The 19,648-nt window shown below is 41.2% G+C and overlaps 1 protein-coding gene across 2 annotated transcripts in view; it reads right to left on the bottom strand.

Moving 5' to 3' along the window:
* DCLK2 (doublecortin like kinase 2) overlaps positions 1 to 19,648 on the bottom strand; it is a 148,916-nt gene that overhangs the window by 114,080 nt on the left and 15,188 nt on the right. The window lies entirely within an intron of this gene.

Consider the following 19,648-nt stretch of genomic DNA (forward strand, 5'->3'; position numbering starts at 1 on the left):
GTATTGGCACCCTTTCACAACTGCGGATAAATAAGAATGTTACAAGCATGTGATGCTCCTGTAAACTCACCTGGGGCAAGTAACAGGTGTGGGCAATATAGAAATCACACCTGAAAGCAGATAAAAAGGAGAGACGTTCACTTAACCTTTGCATTGTGTGTCTGTCTGTGCCACACTAAGCATGGACAACAGAAAGAGGAGACGAGAACTGTCTGAGGACCTGAGAACCAAAATTGTGGCAAAATATCAACAATCTCAAGGTTACAAGTCCATCTCCAGAGAACTAGATTTGCCTTTGTCCACAGTGCGCAACATTATCAAGAAGTTTGCAACCCATGGCACTGTAGCTAATCTCCCTGGTCGTGGACGGATGAGGAAAATTGATGAAAGATTGCAACGCAGAATAGTCCGGATGGTGGATAAGCAGCCCCAAACATGTTCCAAAGACATTCAAGCTGTCCTGCAGGCTCAGGGAGCATCAGTGTCAGCGCGAACTATCCGTCGACATTTAAATGAAATGAAACGCTATGGCAGGAGACCCAGGAGGACCCCACTGCTGACACAGAGACATAAAAAAGCAAGACTACAGTTTGCCAAAATGTACTTGAGTAAGCCAAAAGCCTTCTGGGAAAACGTCTTGTGGACAGATGAGACCAAGATAGAGCTTTTCGGTAAAGCACATCATTCTACTGTTTACCGAAAACGGAATGAGGCCTACAAAGAACAAAACACAGTACCTACGGTAAAATATGGTGGAGGTTCAATGATGTTTTGGGGTTGTTTTGCTGCCTCTGGCACTGGGTGCCTTGACTGTGTGCAAGGCATCATGAAATCTGAGGATTACCAAAGGATTTTGGGTCGCACTGTAGGGCCCAGTGTCAGAAAGCTGGGTTTGCGTCCAAGATCCTGGGTCTTCCAGCAGGACAATGACCCCAAACATACGTCAAAAAGCACTCAGAAATGGATGGCAAAGAAGCGCTGGAGAGTTCTGAAGTGGCCAGCAATGAGCCCAGATCTAAATCCCATTGAACACCTGTGGAGAGATCTTAAAATTGCTGTTGGGAAAAGGTGTCCTTCCAATAAGAGAGACCTGGAGCTGTTTGCAAAGGAAGAGTGGTCCAAAATTCCGGGTGAGAGGTGTCAGAAGCTTATTGATGGTTATAGGAAGCGACTGATTTCAGTTATGTTTTCCAAAGGGTGTGCAACCAAATATTAAGTTAAGGGTGCCAATACTTTTGTCCAGCCCATTTTTGGGGTTTTGTGTGACATTATGTCATATTTGCTTTTCTGCCTCTGTTTTATATTTGTTCCAATACATACAAAGGGAATAAACATGTGTATAGCAAAACATGTGTTAATGCAATACCTTTTTTGTGTGAAATACTTGATTTTCAGGAAAAATATCAAGGGTGCCAACAATTTCGGCCATGACTGTATATCACCAAGGATTTTAAGGAAAAGTAATCACTATTGATTAAAAGAAGAACATAGGCTACTCAAGCTTGGTTAATTTATTAGATGTACTTATATAGCACCATCAGTTTACACATTGCACTACATATATTATACATTCACATCAGTTCCTGCCCTCAAGAAGCTTACAGACTAAGGTTCCTAACTTACATTCATACATACAAGTACTAGGGCCAATTTAGAATGAAGCCAATGAACCTACCAGCATGTCTTTGGAGTGTGGGAGGAAACTCATACAGGCTCACGGAGAACATGCAAACTCCGTGAAGGTAGTGCCATGGTTGGGATTTAAACCAATGACCCTAATGCTACTAGTCCCAACTGCTTAGCCACTGTGCTCCCCCGAAGGCCAGGCATCGTTGTATTGTGTGGTATTATGCAAACTATGAAGATATAACACAACTACTAAGAAATTAAATCTGAATTCCAGTCAGAAATAGAAGACACACATTATTGCAGCTCTGCATTCATTAATATATCATGTAATGTAATTTTTAAATACAAGTAGTGTACATTCCTCAATTTAACCTGGCATCAGGAATTTGAAGTCCCTGTACTGCAGAGCTTAGATGGGATATGGAGAAGCAGCTCCATCTTCCATCTAAGCTCTGCAGTACAGGGAAAGCAAGCTTTGCAGCACAAGCGGTCTGTGCTCACAGAAAAATACCCGGAACACAAATAGCCCTAAACTCTAGGGATACCGCAAAATTCTGGTGGACGAAACTTTTCGGCTGAAAACACCCCTTTCGGCTGAAATGAAAAAAGCACCGATACAGGTGCCCCTCAAAGCTGCTCACCCCTCACCGCTGCCGCCCCCTGCCCGCCGGCCGTCGCTCGGTAGTTCAGTCTTACCTAAGAAACCATCGATCCTGGTACTGGGCATAGAGAGGAGTTAAGGATAGATGGCCGCCACACATCTCTATGCCCTTGGAGGACCAGAGAAATGTCACTTCTAGTTCTGGCCATTTTTTTTTTAAAGCACTAGATCTTACTTTTTTTTGATCTAATGCTTTACATTGCAGAGGAGAGATATGGGGTCTTATTGACCCCATATCTCTCCATAAAGAGGACCTGTCACTAATTATTTCTATCACAGGGAATGCATGCATTTCTTGTGATAAGAATAAAAGTGATTACATTTTTTTTTTTTAAAAGGAACAGTGCAAAAAACATTAAATACAAATAAAAAAAAAAAAAAAAAAGTGCCCCCGTCCTCCAGTGCTCACACATAGTGGTGAACGCATACGTAGGTCATGCCCACATATGTAAATGGTATTCAAACCACACATGTGAGGTATTACGACGTACGTCGGAGCAAGAGCAATAATTCTCGCACTAGACCTCTTCTGTAACTTTACACTGCTAACCTTTAGACATTTTTAAAGCATCACCCATGGAGATTTTTAAGTACCGCAGCTTCATGCCATTCCACAAGCGAGCACAATTTTAAAGCGTGAAATTTACTCGCCGTAACATCCTCTTACATATTTTACAAAACAATTGGGGTATATATTGTTTTTTTTAATCAAAGTGCATTTTTTTCCAAAAAATATATATTAATTTTTAAAAACTGCACATTTCGGTTTCGGTTTTCGGCCAAGTAAATTCTCATTCAGTTTGACAGGCTGCCAGCAATGGGCTGGAAGGTGCACCAGCAACAGCTAAACGCTGAAGCCTCATGCACTGGGGCTACACATCCTGTGTACATGGGGCCTTAAGATAATGTTTTATATTTAAAATTACATTTGAGTGGCTGTCTAGACAAAAGAGGCAAAACGCAGTTGAAATACACATATGTGAACTGATTTACCCACTAAAAAGGTCTGTGATTCTGTTCAGCCAGCCTTACTATTTGTACAGTCCTGCCATGTTGCACCACCCGGCAGGTAGCAGCTGTTTTTTCATATCAAGCTTTAGGTTATCTCTTCAATAATTTAGCATAATTGCATTTGTGATTCACTGTCCATTGAACAGGTAAGTAGGTGACAGAGCAATAGGAGTCCTTTATCTACCTATGTGGTGCAGCAGGGGTATAAGAATTACAAGAGTGGAAAACCTGCATTTTTTTCACCAGGTGTTCTGCTTTAAATACTTAAAAATAGTGACTGCATGTGTATCCATGCCAATTTTAAAAACATATTTAAAAAACATTCAGGGATCAATCTCGGAAATTGTGGACTGTCAAGGGAATTTGGGACAGGGATCATCTGTGTTGGTTTAAGATAATTGGAAATAACAGCTGAAGACATAAAAGTGGCAGCAATTATTTTCAGAATTAAAGTAGTTCTGCGGAAGTTTAAACTGAACTCACTGGCAAGTCATAGTTACATTTTATTTTTACCAGCTTATGTCAGTCTTGTTTTTGTCTCGGACCTCCCTTGTTTATCACTGCAATACATAATGTAGGGTGTGTTCTGGAGAATTTCACACAAATTATATTCCACACAAGCAGTAAAACACGTTGGGGAACCAAGTTGTAACTGGGAGACGCATATATTAAAGCATTCCTGATTAAATAAAATGTTTCTGTGAATATGCATTTTGATAAGGTTTTCAGATCTGTAAAATCTTTTCTGATTTATGCAAGTATATAATCACCGAAAATTAACATACAGCCCATCAGCCATTTGTGAATACCTATCCAGGTTCACAGAAAAAACAAAAAAAGCCCTTAAAGTGACACTAAACTCGAAAAAAATCAATTTAACGTGGGAGTAAAGTTATAAATTAGAAAAAATGCGGACAGGCAGGGTTTTTATAACAGAAGAGACCCTAAAGGTCTCTTCTGTCATAAATGCCCTCCTGCCTGACAACGAGTAATGTGATCTGAGCCGTGCATGCACAGCATTTACGACCCACTCTGTGCCATGGAGATGTGACTCCCATGTGGATGCGTTGAAGTGACATCACCCCAGCCTGACCATTCAAGCAGCTGAAGATACAAAACCCAGATGGAAGACTGGGTGAACATGGAAGCACCAGGAGGTCGACCAGAGCGCAGCACTTGAGGGCTCAGTTTGTCCATAAATCTGTAATGATGTGCTAGTATGCAGTGCATACTAGCTCATTATAGCTAAAACCTGTAGAGGGGGCCCATTTCTTTAGTTTGCTCGCTAATCTCTACTATTGCTTTAAGTATGTATTTTTCATTTTAAAATAGTACATTCTATTGCTCTCGGCTCCCTCCAAATATTTAAATTCCTTTTCTTTTCGTGAACCAACTTCCTGTTAAGAGGGTGGCTACGTTCATTCTCCATGGTCCCACTGTATGTAGGAATGCAGCCCTCCTTTCCAGCTCCCTCCTGGAATGTGTAATGAACATAGAGAAGTGCAGATGACCTCAACTAATGTGCACTTCTCAAAGGTTAAAAATGAGAGGTTCAGGAAGTCATGGAGGATGTTATAAGGAGGTAGAAAAAACACAGTAAGAAACAATTTCATTAAAAAAAGGATTACATTCAAGTGAATTCTTGACTAACCAGAACTATTCTTAAAAATGGACTGAAAATTCCTGGAGAGCTGATGTAACCCGTAGGATCCTATAGCCCAGCCAGTATTTGTGCTACCACCTATCCCCTGCAGAGGGGAGCTGGAGCTACAGGATCAAGTGAGTGGAATGGGCTGAAAAAAATTGCTGAAAAAAAACAAAAAAACAAAAACTGCCACTCATTGGATATTTTCTCTTTTTCGGACCATTCTCTGTAAACCCTAGAGATGGTTGAGCGTGAAGATCCCAGATCAGCAGTTTTTGAAATGCTCAGACTAGCCTGTCTGGCACCAACAGCCATGCCACATTCTATGTCAATTAAATCCCCTTTTTTTCCCCATGTCTCATGTCTACATGCCTAAATGCATTGCTTGAGCAATTTGTGCTACCACGCAATAGAACGGTTGTACCTAATAAAGTGGCCAGTGAGCGTATATGAGTAGCTTCCTGGTTCTTGGGATCTTCCCAACAGCACTAAATCTTTTCTACATTAATTCACAGCAGTCTAAAAAAGGTGACAGGGTTATCAGAGGTAAATGTCATGTGTAATTATCAAACATTTAATTTATGTGGCTGCTGTTAATGTGGTAATGACAGTTGCGCATTAATGAATTCCCTTTGTTGACAGCACATAGTTAAGTAATGCAGATATCCTGCAGATATTTGACTCATTTGCTTCATAAATAAGATTTTAAATTAATTTACTGACTTTTTACTATAGCCACCATACAACTCTGGAGTAAAACTGTGACTATGGATATTCTGTACTCAGTATTTGTGAACAAACATAATAAATGTAAAGTATAAAACATTTTTATTTTGAAAATGGTAAAGATGATTAATTGACTGAGTTTACAAATGTTCTCAAATATGCAAAACATACATTTACTGGCTTCCCTTGAAAATTGGTACTAAATCTGACCACACACAGATTTTGTTTGAGATTTGATCTGTTAATGCAAGATAATTGAAGAAAAAGCTGTGTAGGTCGAGGGTCTACTGTAAAAGATAACATATGATGGGATATAATTTGATCTTAAAGAGGACCTTCAGTGTACCCCCCCCCCCCCCCATTTTCTTTTTTTCTGCCCCTGCTTACCTCTTGTTGTTCTAGGCAGAGTTTGGATACTCACCCAGCCACCAGATCCACCGTTGTCCTGCTGACAACCTCCTGTCAGCGACACACCGCTCTTTTCCATGCCACCATCTTACTTGTAATATCACTGAGAGACCCGCCGGCTCTTCCGAGCTCAGCCGTCGGGGCCTCACGATGAAATGCTGCTAGGTCTGCCCCCATTCCTTCTGAATGAATGACTAAAGGCCTCCTGAAATATGTGATGTGTATATCCCAGGAGGCCTAGCGAGCACAATGCACGTCATTTGTCTAGACGAACCACACAACAATCGGGGCCACTCTCTTTTTCAAAAAAAGCAAATTAAAAAAAAAGCCGGATTTGTGAAGAGAATGTGTGAAGAGGGGGGAAGTTCACTTCAGAGGATTTACCCCCCTCCCTGACCAGGCCATTTTTTGCGATACGGCGCTGCTTTACTTTATCTGACAATTGCGCAGTCATGCAACGCTGCACATAAATGAAATTTATGTCATTTTTTCCCCCACAGCTTTCTTTCAGTGGCATTTTTTCACCTCTGCATTTTTTATCCTATAAACAAAAAAAAGACTGACAATTTTAAACTGTCTTAAAATGGGCCTGTGGGACTGCGGTGGGCATTCTGACACTAGGTGGGAACTGACTAACCGCCACTGACATCCCCAATGACACTGATACTGTGATCAGTGCTAATATAAAGCATTGACACTGTACTAATGACACTATGCAGGAAGGGGTTAAGGTCTGGGGCAAAGGGTTAACTGTGTGCTGTGTGTGTTTTATTATGTGCACTGTGTTGTGTTTTACTTTGGAGACATGCTGTTTTTTTATCTCACTGCTGTGCAGAGAGATGCAAAGCAGCATGTTCATGCTGACAGGAGAGAGACCTGCGTTGTTTACACACAGGTCTGTCCCATGTCAGCTTTGCTCGATGATCACCGGCCAGGACCGGTGCTTGACATCCCTAGACGCATGCACTCCCTACCCGGAAATGTAAATCACATATATATGTAATTTTGTGCAGCCGTGCCGCCCTGTAGCAGTACGTCTGCTATAGGGCAGAGGGCAAGTGGTTAAATAAACGCTAGCTAGCTAATTTTGCTACCTGACAAATTACATCTAAAACCAAATCTGTATTCAGCCAGCATAATGAGGTGAATCTGTATATTTCAGTAAGGCTGTGGTAGGGATATTAGAGTGGAGTCTTGGTGTAAATGGAAGCAAGTGATCTGTAAAGTGCTCCTGTATTTGTTGGTACTACTTAAAGTAATCATTCTAACATGGAGGAACCATTGAAAGAATTTTCAGGTACCAGGGAACCACTGCTAATAATTACTATATATACAGCTCAGGTACGTTAGTGTGAACAGTGAGCTGACATATCAGAATAAGTAAAATAATAATGAATGTGGTATACTTGACAACCACTCTACATAAATACAATTATTTTCCGCAGTTACAATGAAATGAAACAAACAGTATATGTCCAGAATGGAAATGCAAACAGTGAAAGTTGTATTGTTTCTCTGGAGGTCAGTGGAAAAATCCCCCCTTATATTTTTTCACCAGTGGAAACATGTCCCTTTACATTAGTGGTCAGTGAAGTGTCCCCTAACATTGATGGACAATGAAGGGTACCCTCACATTGTTGGTTAGTTAGAAGGACCCCTGTAGAAAGGTGGTCAGTGGAGAAGGTCTCCCTTACATTGCTGGTCATTGAGAGAAGGGCCCCCTTATACTAATGGTCAATGAGAGAAGGGCCCCTTTCCCCTTTAGTCATAGAGAATGGCCCCATTACATTGATGGTCTGTGGGAAGAATGCTCCTAGTATTTGTGGTCAGTTGGAATTCCCCCCCGCCTCCATTTTCTCACAGAAATCTAAAAAGATCATTAGTGTTATTCCTAAATATTCTGAGAAACAAAAATGGCTATTTGCTTAAAGGAACCCCTAGCAACCTCTGGAGGAACTCTTAGGTTCCACGGAACCCTGATTGAGAAAGGCCGACCTAAAGGAATAAAATTAACAGCTGTGAAAAGACAATTAAATAGCACAGAAAAGTTAAACTGTACCCCAAGAAAATTTTATATTATCATAATAAATCCTTGATTTTTCATACCTCCTACAAATCCGAAGATACCTACTTATCTTTTAGAAGTCCGTACCTTGGACATTTATTTTCTTGGCTCCACCTTGCATACACATTCACACCATTTAATGTTCATATGATGTTGTGTGCATAGTCTTTTCTGAACGGCCTTGAGTATATTGCACAAAAGTTATATTACATGAGCATATTATGGCATTTCATCCTAGCAGTAAAATCTTGTAATGTTACAATGGTTACAACATAAGCAACCATAAGCAAAAGGTCACATACTGAATGAAGCAATATATTCACAAGGCTAAAATTGCTGGAATGAAAGAAACTATCTTAAAATAGTCCCTGTAACTGCAAATACTTTTCACTTTTCCTTGGTTGACAAAACAAAGAAACCATTGACAACTCATGATGAACAGGGCTAGATTTTATAGGCAAGTTTTTCTTTTTGGCATCTGATGTTAGGCCTGTGTTGCACTCATTTACACTTTGTGTAGCTCACTTTATCCCAGTGTGGTCCGGAGAATACAAAAACAAAAATTTAAAATTTAACAGATACATTAATTTGGGGATAACCAAATAAATAAAGCTATGCCATAATCATCTAGCAGGAAGACTAATGTAAGCAGATTTCTGAATGACTGATATAGAATGCTCTTTCCTATAACTCAGTCTTTCAACCAGGGTGCTGCGGAACCCCTGGGTACCTTCTGGGTTCTTCAGGGTTGCCATGGCAAAATGCATAAAAATTGCAACAAATTGCTCAAAAATTGTGTACAAGCCAGCGGGCAGATCAAACCTGTAGGTTTCCATTCTGCATTACAACCTTAGGCATTGCGCAGGCCAGTCACTGGTCTCCTAACAACTGGTTGATAAGGAGGATATTGGGTACCTGCACAGCATCCTTGTTCACCCCACCCGTGAACCTCTCCATCAGCACTAGAGTCATATTAGCAGAGTGAGGGAGAGAAACTGAGGGAGAAGATAGAAACTGGAATAGTAGTCAGAACCAAGGTGCTTTGTAAACGTGTAGATTGGGTTTTGATCTGTAAGACCTTTAGGTTTAGTTTTTTTTACATTTTAGCATCAAGACTGTGCAGAATTTTTAAGGGTGCCTTGACTAGAAAAAGGTTGAGAAACACTGCTACAGCCTACTGCATTTTCTTAAGCCTAGTACATCGTACAAAAAAATACCGTTTTCAAATTGACCGTATGATATCTGATCGCTAGTCCGAAATTATTTAAAGGGACAAGCACAAAACTTTTTCTTGTACAATACCAGATTGTACGATTTTGGTTTTGGATGAAAACACAAAATTACCTCACTTCCGAATTTTTATTGTCATACAAGAATTTTTTTAACTTTAGTAAACTCTTCATTTTCGATAGGAGACTAGCATGCAAAAAAAAAAAAAAATGTACGCTCATTTGTCCGATATTCTCATCGGACTTTATTCACGTGAAGGAGCATGTCCTTTAATACGACACACCCTTTTGATTATGGCAACATTTGCCTGTGTAAACATTGAGAAAAGTTGTTTGGTAATGCAGTCTATCAGTTGGGGTATCATAGAACAGGGTAAAGGTAGCTACAGAAATTAAAAATGTTCACCCAACCTGGCTATTTATGCTCAGATGAGGGAGACCCTGTTGACACTTCTTAGCTGAGCCTACTCGGGGAAAGGTTTATTAGCCAGTATGGATTTTCTCAGCTGATATCTACCATTTCCCTCAAAGACAGCCACCCCCTCCCTTCTACTTTGTCTGAAGGGAACTGTCTAATCCTGACAGCATCATGTTGCCTTGTGCAAGGAAAACCCTGCATGTACATGCATTATATATACAGTATATGCAAACGCTGTAGGTGGAGGTAAAAGTCTGCACATTAATATACTGTACAGGCTTCATGATAGATTGCAGCCAGAAGTTATATGTGCTGATAGACACCTAGCCCATATGCATGTTTTTATTTTAGGTAGATTGCAATGGGAGAGCCTGTGATTTACATAATTTTCTATATTGGATGTACCTTTGTAGTTTTCATAAACTGTCCCCTTCTTTTTGCCTTTGCTTCTTCTAGAGTTAAACTGGCCATACACTAGTGGAATTTCTTTCAAAATGTTTCATTTTAAGAAAAATTGTTCATATTTGTGATTGTTATTTGCATCCAATCAATGTACTTTTTCAACTGCAGTGCAAGAAAATTTGAAGAAGCAAGACGAACAATTTTTCTTGAACGAATTTCTAACAATGATTGTAGTTTTCGTTCAGAAAATTACATTTACTCCAAAATTGAATTCAAAGCAAACAAAAATATTGAAGTACTTTCTAACAACATTAGCCAAGTCATTGAATGTACAGAGAATTTTTCATATTCGTGTTTGCATGAACATCAGTTTTAGCTGGTTTGATGGCTAATTCTAAGGGACATCTGCATCAGCAGGGGGAAGAAACTGCTAGAGGTATTTTAGTTTTTTGGGTATTTACACTGGAGTTGCCAATGTCAGCATCATTGCATGATTTTATACACAGAATGCCTAAATGTCAGTTTAACTTCTGTAAATACAAATTAAAAAAAAAAAAAAAAAAAAAAAAATCAAAAAAACGACAATCTTCAATCATCTTTACATATATTGTACTCCAGAAATAACCTCAAACTTTTGTTCAATAAGTAAATGCAGATCATGAAAACCTATTATCAAATAACGTAATTACAAGTGAAACTTGAGTTCTTGTTTCAAACAAATAATTCAAGATCCTGTGTTCTTGTACAACAATTCACATCTCAAATTTCCTACTAACACTACACAAAAACAGGATAGCCCAGACAGGAAATTAAAGCTGAAGGATGCAAGGTGACAGCTATATTCTGAAGATTTCACATTGCTGTCATGCAAGTTCAGCAGTTCAGTACACAGGACAGTGACAGCAAATGGTCTAGTCCAGTGGTGGGCAACCTTTTTTTTCAACTGAGCCAAATCTCGCCAAAACCACGATTGAAATTTATTTTGAGAGCCACATTTTTAAAACTGAAAATACATAGGATGGTACACTGTTTTTAGTTTCAATAAGTTTTTATAGTAATTCATCCCCCATATAGTAATTCATCCCCCCTATAGTAATTCATCCCCCATATTAATTCATCCCCCATATAGTAATTCATCCCCCATAGTAATTCATCCCCCATATAGTAATATATCCCCCATATAGTAATTCATCCCCCATAGTAATTCATCCCCCATATAGTAATTCATCCCCCATAGTAATTCATCCCCCATATAGTAATTCATCCCCCATATAGTAATTCCTCCCCCATATAGTAATTCATTCCCCATATAGTAATTCATCCCCCATAGTAATTCATCCCCCATATAGTAATTCATCCCCCATATAGTAATTCATCCCCCATAGTAATACATCCCCCATATAGTAATGCATCCCCCATATAGTAATGCATCCCCCATATAGTAATGCATCCCCCATATAGTAATGCATCCCCCATATAGTAATGCATCCCCCATAGTAATTCATCCCCCATATAGTAATTCATCCCCCATAGTAATTCATCCCCCATATTAATTCATCCCTCATATAGTAGTAGTAAGTAAGTAGCAAGTAGTAAGTCAAGTCCTTCCTGTGTCAATTCACTTACCTTTGCTCCGCGCGTTCCTCTCGCCGTGCTCCCCGCGCCGTTCCGGTCTTCAGGGCGGACTGTGAGAGGAGCCTAGCTCCCCTCACGTTCGTCACGCTGCCCCGCCTACACACATCCTGACAGCCAATCACTAGCTATCAGGATGTGAGAGGCAGCGAGACTGGCCAATCATTGCTGGGCTAGCTGCAGAGTCCTCGGCCACCCGAGAGGAGGGAGGGGAGGGGAGCGGCCGCCCGAGAGGAGGGAGAGGAGGGAGGGGAGGGGAGCGAGCGCCCGGCACACAGAAGAGCCGCATTAAAATGTGTAAAGAGCCACATGTGGCTCGCGAGCCGCGGCTTGCCGACCACTGGTCTAGTCTAAGCACATCACCTTGTGTTCCTTGCACTATAGGAGCGAAACATTTGTATATCGCTATCTCTCCTGTTGGTGACTAAGGTTTTGTACAAGTTCTTTGGATCCTGATAAATATTGGTTGTTGTGCCATACGAATGCTCTGTGCTGTATAATTTTGTACTGTATGTCTTGATACTTTTGGGAAACTATGATACTGTGTGTTGTGTGTTTGTTACCTTCGTACTTTTATTTTTGTACATCCTACAGTCTCAAAAACTTTTAGGCCTCATGCACACTGGACGTTATAAAAATGGCAGTAGCATTAGCTGTAGAATGTTGCGTTAAAAACACGGGTTCTATCGCGTTATTGCATTAGCGTTGTTCAGTGTTTTATTAGCTTTTGCATTTTTAGTGTTTGTTTAGCAAAACTATATTACCAAAAAATCTTGAGGCTCAAAAATGCTCATAAATGTCAGATAGCTGCATCTTTCAGTGTTTTGCAGCATTTTTTAGTGTTATAGCATTTTCACAGCTGAAAAACTCCTCTTCAAAACGCAGTGGTTCTAGGGTTTTTTTCCAGCATGAAAATGCCCCTGCCAAAAAATGCTGATAAAAGCCTACATGTGCATGGAAACATAGGATGACATGCTGGGGAGTTTTGCTGACACCCAAAACAGCAGTTGTACAAAGAAAAAGTGTGTATGAGGCCCCTGAAAAAAAATTTATATAAAAGTATAGAAGACATTATTAAGCCTTACAATAACACCTAGGTAAGTTGTGGGGTTTTGTACAAAGTACATGTCATACCTTTTAATAAGAACATTGAGCCAGCCTACATGGCTTGAACGTAGAAATAGGCCACACTCCAGGTAAACTGCTAAATACGCACATGAATTACATATTACATACAGTGCTGGGACAAGGTCATCTAGAGCCCAGGGCAAACATGGCAAATTGTACCCCCCCAGATGTATGAGCATTATGTGTCAGCAAAAATCCCCTACCCCTCCCCCCCTAAAAAAAAAAAAAAGAAATCAAGCACTAATTTTCATTATTACCTCTAAACTGGGGCGGCACAGTGGCTTATTGGTTAGCACATCTACCTTGCAGTAAATGGGTCATGGGTTCGATTCCAGACCATGGCACCTCCTGCGTGGAGTTTGCATGTTCTTCCTGCGCTTGTGTGGGTTTCCTCTGGGTGCTCCGGTTTCCTCCCACACTCCAAAGACATGCTGGTAGGTTAATTGGATCCTGTCTAAATTGGACCTAATATATGTATGTATGAATGTGAGTTAGGGACCTTAGATTGTACACCCCTTGAGGGTTAGGGACTGACGTCAATCTACAATATATATGTGTAAAGCGCTGTGTAAATTGACAGCGCTATATAAGTACCTGAAATAAATAAACAAATTTCACCACCCCACTGAAATCCCCCCTTCCAACACACATCTTTGCCCCTTATCCCCACTAGCTCAAATCCTCTCTCTCCATATCCCCTCCCCTAAATCCCCCCCCCCCCCAAAAAAAAAAATCCCCCTCCTAGCACAAATCCTCTACCCCTCAAATTTCCCCCTCAGCACATACCCCCCCCCCAATTAAAAAAAAAATCCCTCTTAGCACAAATGCCCCCCAATCATCTCTACTAGCACAAATCCCCTTAAAAATGTCCCTCCTAGGACAAATCCTCTTCTCCCAGCACACCTCCCCAAATTTCCCTTCCTAGAACAATTCTTACTCCCTGCCGCTCCCAAAATTTCCCCTCCCAACACACATCCCCTCTCCCCAATCTCCCTGTGGTGCCCCCCCCCCATCTCACATGATACCACAGTGCCCAGGGCAGCCACCCCTCCTGCCCGCCCTTTGTCCCGGCCCTACATATAAGGGAGTAGTTTTACCTGCTACAAGGTTTACACTTCTGCCAATCCATTCCTGAGATTTACACTGCTTTGCAACACAGCCTATTCTGGTAGGGCAGTAAACTTTATTTTTCTCTGCTATAGTTAAGTAACACTAAGGGCTCATGTACACGAGCAGCTGCTAAACTCGAGTTTAGGAGCTTTTGGCTTTTTTTTTGCCAAAGCTCCTAAACTCAGCTCCATATAAAAGTCTATGTGTCCAAGTACAGATAGGCTATTAGCAGAGTTTAGGAGCTGCCGTGGTTAGGTGAGGCTAAATATCCCTCCCCTGAATGCAGAAGAATCGCATTTAGGATAGGAACGTTTTGACCGTTGGCCACTGGAAAACGCAAAACATGGAAAAACCGTGGAAAAAAAAAAATCACAGTACTGCGATTGCCGTGATTTGCGTTTCCCCGCGGCTGGCGGTCAGGGTAGGCTTGTGTACATGGAGCCTTGCAGGTCTTGTCCCTCCCCCAGCCTGTAAATGGGCAATGAAAAGAGAAAACAGCAGACTGATAAGCTCATCTCTCTGTCATTTTGTCATGCTGCTTGCGCTGCAACTGCTTGGCCCCTTGTGTTGCTTCTCCCACTAAAAATCAAAAGGCAGGTACTTGCACTGCTTGCTTTTGAAAAGGCAATTATTATGTAATTCTGAATACAAAACTGCATTAATGTGTGTCTTTTAAATGTTCCTCCAATTCAGCTTTACAGATTTAGCCATACAGTATCTCAGAAGTGAGTACACCCCTCACATTTTTATAAATATTTTATTCTATCTTTTCATGTGACAACACTGAAGAAATGACACTTTGCTACAATGTAAAGTAGTGAGTGTACAGCTTGTATAACAGTGTAAATTTGCTGTCCCCTCAAAATAACTCAACACACAGCCATTAATGTCTAAACCGCTGGCAACAAAAGTGAGTACACCCCTAAGTGAAAATGTCCGAATTGGGCCCAATTAGCCATTTTCCCTCCCCGGTGTCATGTGACTCATTTCTGTTCCAAGGTCTCAGGTGTGAATGGGGAGCAGGTGTGTTAAATTTGGTGTTATCGCTCTCACTCTCTCATACTGGTCACTGGGAGTTCAAAATGGCACCTCATGGCAAACAACTCTCTGAGGATCTGAAAAAAAGAATTGTTGCTCTACATAAAGATGGCCTAGGCTATAAGAAGATTGCCAAGACCCTGAAACTGAGCTGCAGCATGGTGGCCAAGACCATACAGTGATTTAACAGGACAGGTTCCAGTCAGAACAGGCCTCTCCATGGTCGACCAAAGAAGTTGAGTGCATGTACTCAGCGTCATATCCAGAGGTTGTCTTTGGGAAATAGACGTATGAGTGCTGCCAGCATTGCTGCAGAGGTTGAAGGGGTGGGGGGTCAGCCTGTCAGTGCTCAGACCATACGCCGTACACTGCATCAAATTGGTCTGCTTGGCTGTCATCCCAGAAGGAAGCCTCTTCTAAAGATGAAGCACAAGAAAGCCCGCAAACAGTTTGCTGAAGACAAGCAGACTAAGGACATGGATTACTGGAACCATGTCCTGTGTTCTGATGAGACCAAGATAAACTTATTTGGTTCAAACGGTGTCAAGCGTGTGTGGCGGCAACAAGGTGAGGAGTACAAAGACAAGTGTGTCTTGCCTACAGTCAAGCATGGTGGTGGGAGTGCCATGGTCTGGGGCTGCATGAGTGCTGCCGGCACTGGGGAGCTACAGTTCACTGAGGGAACCATGAATTCCAACATGTACTGTGACATACTGAAGCAGAGCATGATCCCCTCTTTGGAGACTGGGCCTCAGGGCAGTATTCCAACATGATAACGACCCCAAACACACCTCCAAGACGACCACTGCCTTGCTAAAGAAGCGGAGGGTAAAGGTGATGGACTTGCCAAGCATGTCTCCAGACCTAAACCCTATTGAGCATCTGTGAGGCATCCTCAAACAGAAGGTGGAGGAGCGCAAGGTCTATAACATCCACCAGCTTCGAGATGTCGCCATGGAGGAGTGGAAGGGGACTCCAGTGGCAACCTGTGAAGCTCTGGTGAACTCCATGTCCAAGACGGTTAAGGCTGTAAAATAATGGTGGCCACACAAAATATTGACACTTTGGGCCCAATTTGGACATTTTCACTTAGGGGTGTACTCACTTTTGTTGCCAGCGGTTTAGACATTAATGGCTGTGTGTTGAATTATTTTGAGGGGACAGCAAATTTACATGGTTATAAAGCTGTACACTCACTACTTTACATTGTAGTAAAGTGTCATTTCTTCAGCAGGGGCGGATTGACAACTCATGGGGCCCCCAGGCAATAGGGGATCATGGGGACCCTGTGTCCTTGCCCAAACTCAAAAAAGCCTATGAAAAAAAGGTACCAGGGACATCTCATGGGGCCCCCTACTGACCCCAGGCCCTCGGGCAGTGCCCGAGTTTCCAAATGGTCAGTCCGCTCCTGTTCTTCAGTGTTGTCAAATGAAAAGATATAATAAAATATTTACAGAAATGTGAGGGGTGTACTCACCTCTGTGAGATACTGTAAATGCATGTGAAGCATCCAGAGCATTGTGTACATCCACCTATAGACTTGCAGTCTGTATTTGTACTGCCAGTTCCTGGCCTTTGATCTTAAACAGTAAAATCAGTCTGTATATGCAGTAAAGCATGCTCGTTACACTCACTGTGGAACCTACAGGGTTAATCCTCTGCATTGTGTAAAAAGGATGTTTGATCCTCTTTTCTATGATCCTCCCATTCTTCCATTGTCCCCTAAATATCTCCTGATAGAACAGAGATTTGGAGTCACTCTGCTCAGTTTGCTCTGTATTGCTAGAGAGTTTTTTTGTCTTGGGCGAGTGCATGTGATCAGCACAGGGCCAATTAGCACTGCCCAGACAGAGGGTCAGGGGTCCTGCAGCCTCATAGAGGAGAATGAAAACTCACAAGACTGCTATATACTACTGATGAGAAAAGGTATTTAGCAGTTTATATTTACTAAAATAATTGCACTTCCATGTTCTGTGTACTGTGGCAAACCAGATATAGTGAATGCAGGGTCCTGGGTTTAGTAACACTTTAAACTTCTACAAATCTGATTTGCCCAACTTCATTTGAAAACGCTGACACCAGAGCAATGTCAGTCAAAACGGTTGTGTTTATAGCTGTAATACATACAGCTTGTAAAGCTTCATTTAATTCACAGCATAAGATTATTTCTCCAATAACAGCAATGACAAGATGTAGATCTAGAAAAACCTTGCAAAGTGAAGGGTAAGAATAATATTCATGAGCACGTCTTTGATGTGTCTGTTTTACAAATTAGCACAAATGTTTAAATATAGGCGTTATAAAATTTAAATGAGACTTTTTGTCTTTTCAACCTCAACAGATCTAAGAAAAGCAAAACAAAAAAAGACAATCTTTCTTCAACACAGCAAGAAATCAACAGATTAATCCAGTATTACTAAATTCATAGCCAAAGGCAAGAGTAATGCAAAATACAAAGCTTTGATGCATACACTGACCCGTCATATTTCCCCCCTCCAACCCTGACATTTTTCTGGCACCATGGAGCTTGTGCAATTTAAAGAGATTCACTAACAATAAAAATGTTCAAGTTACAGAAAGTCTCACCGTAAAAGACTTCCATGCCACTATGATTTGTTTCTGTGGTTAAAGAACCTTAGAGATCTGTAAGCCTATGCCTGCATTGCAGTGGTGCATGTAGGACATGCACAGGCTAATCTAGAGCCTCAGGAACAATTAGTATGTATATCATGCAACAGTGCTATCCTGCATACTCAAGAATTCAAATTTCTACTCCAAGGACTAGTCTAGTTAAAATACTACAAAGCTGAAATATATTTAAAAAAAATCACTTAATTTTGTTATGTAATATTTAAAAAAAAATTAAATATATTTTGACTGCAAACACAACATCACCCTTTTGTAATCCCTTATAAAGCAGATTTGCACCTGGTAGCTACACAATAAAGACTCTCAGCGATGTTTTCAAATGTAAAGGAATTACCCTGAAAACAAAGATCAGACTTCTCTATACTCATTTTCTCAATTGTCAATTACAGTGGTGAAAGCTGGACATAAGAAAACAGGATAGGAAGAAGATCGACTCATTTGAAATTTGATGCTGGAGAAGGATTTTATGTGTGCGGTGGACAGCCCATAGAACTAATAGATCGATTCTGGAAGTGATCAGACTACTATGTCACTAGAAGCCCAAAATGATGACATTGCGACTGTCCTATTTTGGTCACACTATCAGAACGAAGAGATCACTGGAGAAAGAAGTAATGTTTGGGAAGATCGAAAGAACCAGGTGAAGAGGGAGACCGATTACTAGGTGGTTGGACACATTGACTACAGCTGTGGGGATGACACTGGAGGATCTCAAAGGACTAAAACAAAGCCAACTTCTATTTAGAGCTCTTATTCACAAAGTTGCTACGACTCGAGTTGATGGCACTTAATAATAATAAAGCAGCATGCAGATTCTAACAGGGAAGAAGTGAGAGCCAATCAGGTGGGCTGTGGATACATATGCTGACAATGGAAATGCTGACTGGTGGAGAGAGAAGAGTGATGGAGAGGTGGCTGTAGCTGCTCATTTACTGTCCAATCACAGGCTTAGAGGTCATGCAGCTTTATTGCTCATCTGCAGTACAGAAAAGTTAGGCCACCAGCTAAAATCTGGAGGGGCTGTGTGACTCTCAGGACTGGAGGGACAAAAATGCAAATCCTTCAGCAGGTAAAACAGTGTTTATAACATCCATGGATCAACTTCTTGCTTTATAGTGCAAGCCAAAAGTTGTGCTTTACTGCTGTCTGCAACTTCTCACAATTCCAGTCTATGAATTGGCTAGTGATGGGCTGAACACCCCCCGTTCAGTTCGTGGTTGAACATTCAAACCTATTGAAAGTTCGACCACGATACTTCAAACAGAGGGAACAAAACAAACAAAAAAAAAAACCAGGGGGTCTGTGGACAGGGGGGCTTATCAATCTGTGAACAGGCACAGTGCTTTGGCCAATCACAATGCACTGTCAGGGCGCAGTGCATTGTGGAGCGCGGCAGCTGAACAGCCTGCTGAATGCCTTTGCCGTTCGTGTGTTCACCAAAACACACGAACAGCTGATGTTTGAGTCAAACTCATGTTCGACTCGAACATCATGCCCAACACTAGAATTGGCCAATTCATTGAAACCAATGTAAATGAGTCAGTTATTTCATTCAACCAAAAGGTTGACCAAAAAAAAAAAAAAATTTCTCCATCTATACATTTGAGGTTGATGGGAGAATCCTCCCTGCCATGTCATAGTCTTCGGACAGCAAGGAGGAGACTTCCCCACCATCAGAATACACTGATCAGCACTGCTGGCTATAGTTGCAGCAGGGCAGTTGTATAGAAGTCAATTGGTAGAGCAACTTCTGTACAACCACAGTGCCCATACATACAGTTAGGTCTATATATATTTGGATACAGACACAATTTTCATACTTTTGGCTCCGTATGCCACCAGAATAAAATTAAAATGAAAAAATCCAAATGAATTTGAAGTGCAGACCTTCAGATTT

The sequence above is a fragment of the Staurois parvus genome, unplaced genomic scaffold, assembly GCF_062004578.1.
Source record: "Staurois parvus isolate SC_StPar_1 unplaced genomic scaffold, SC_StPar_1.0 ptg000090l, whole genome shotgun sequence".
NCBI lineage: Eukaryota > Metazoa > Chordata > Amphibia > Anura > Ranidae > Staurois > Staurois parvus.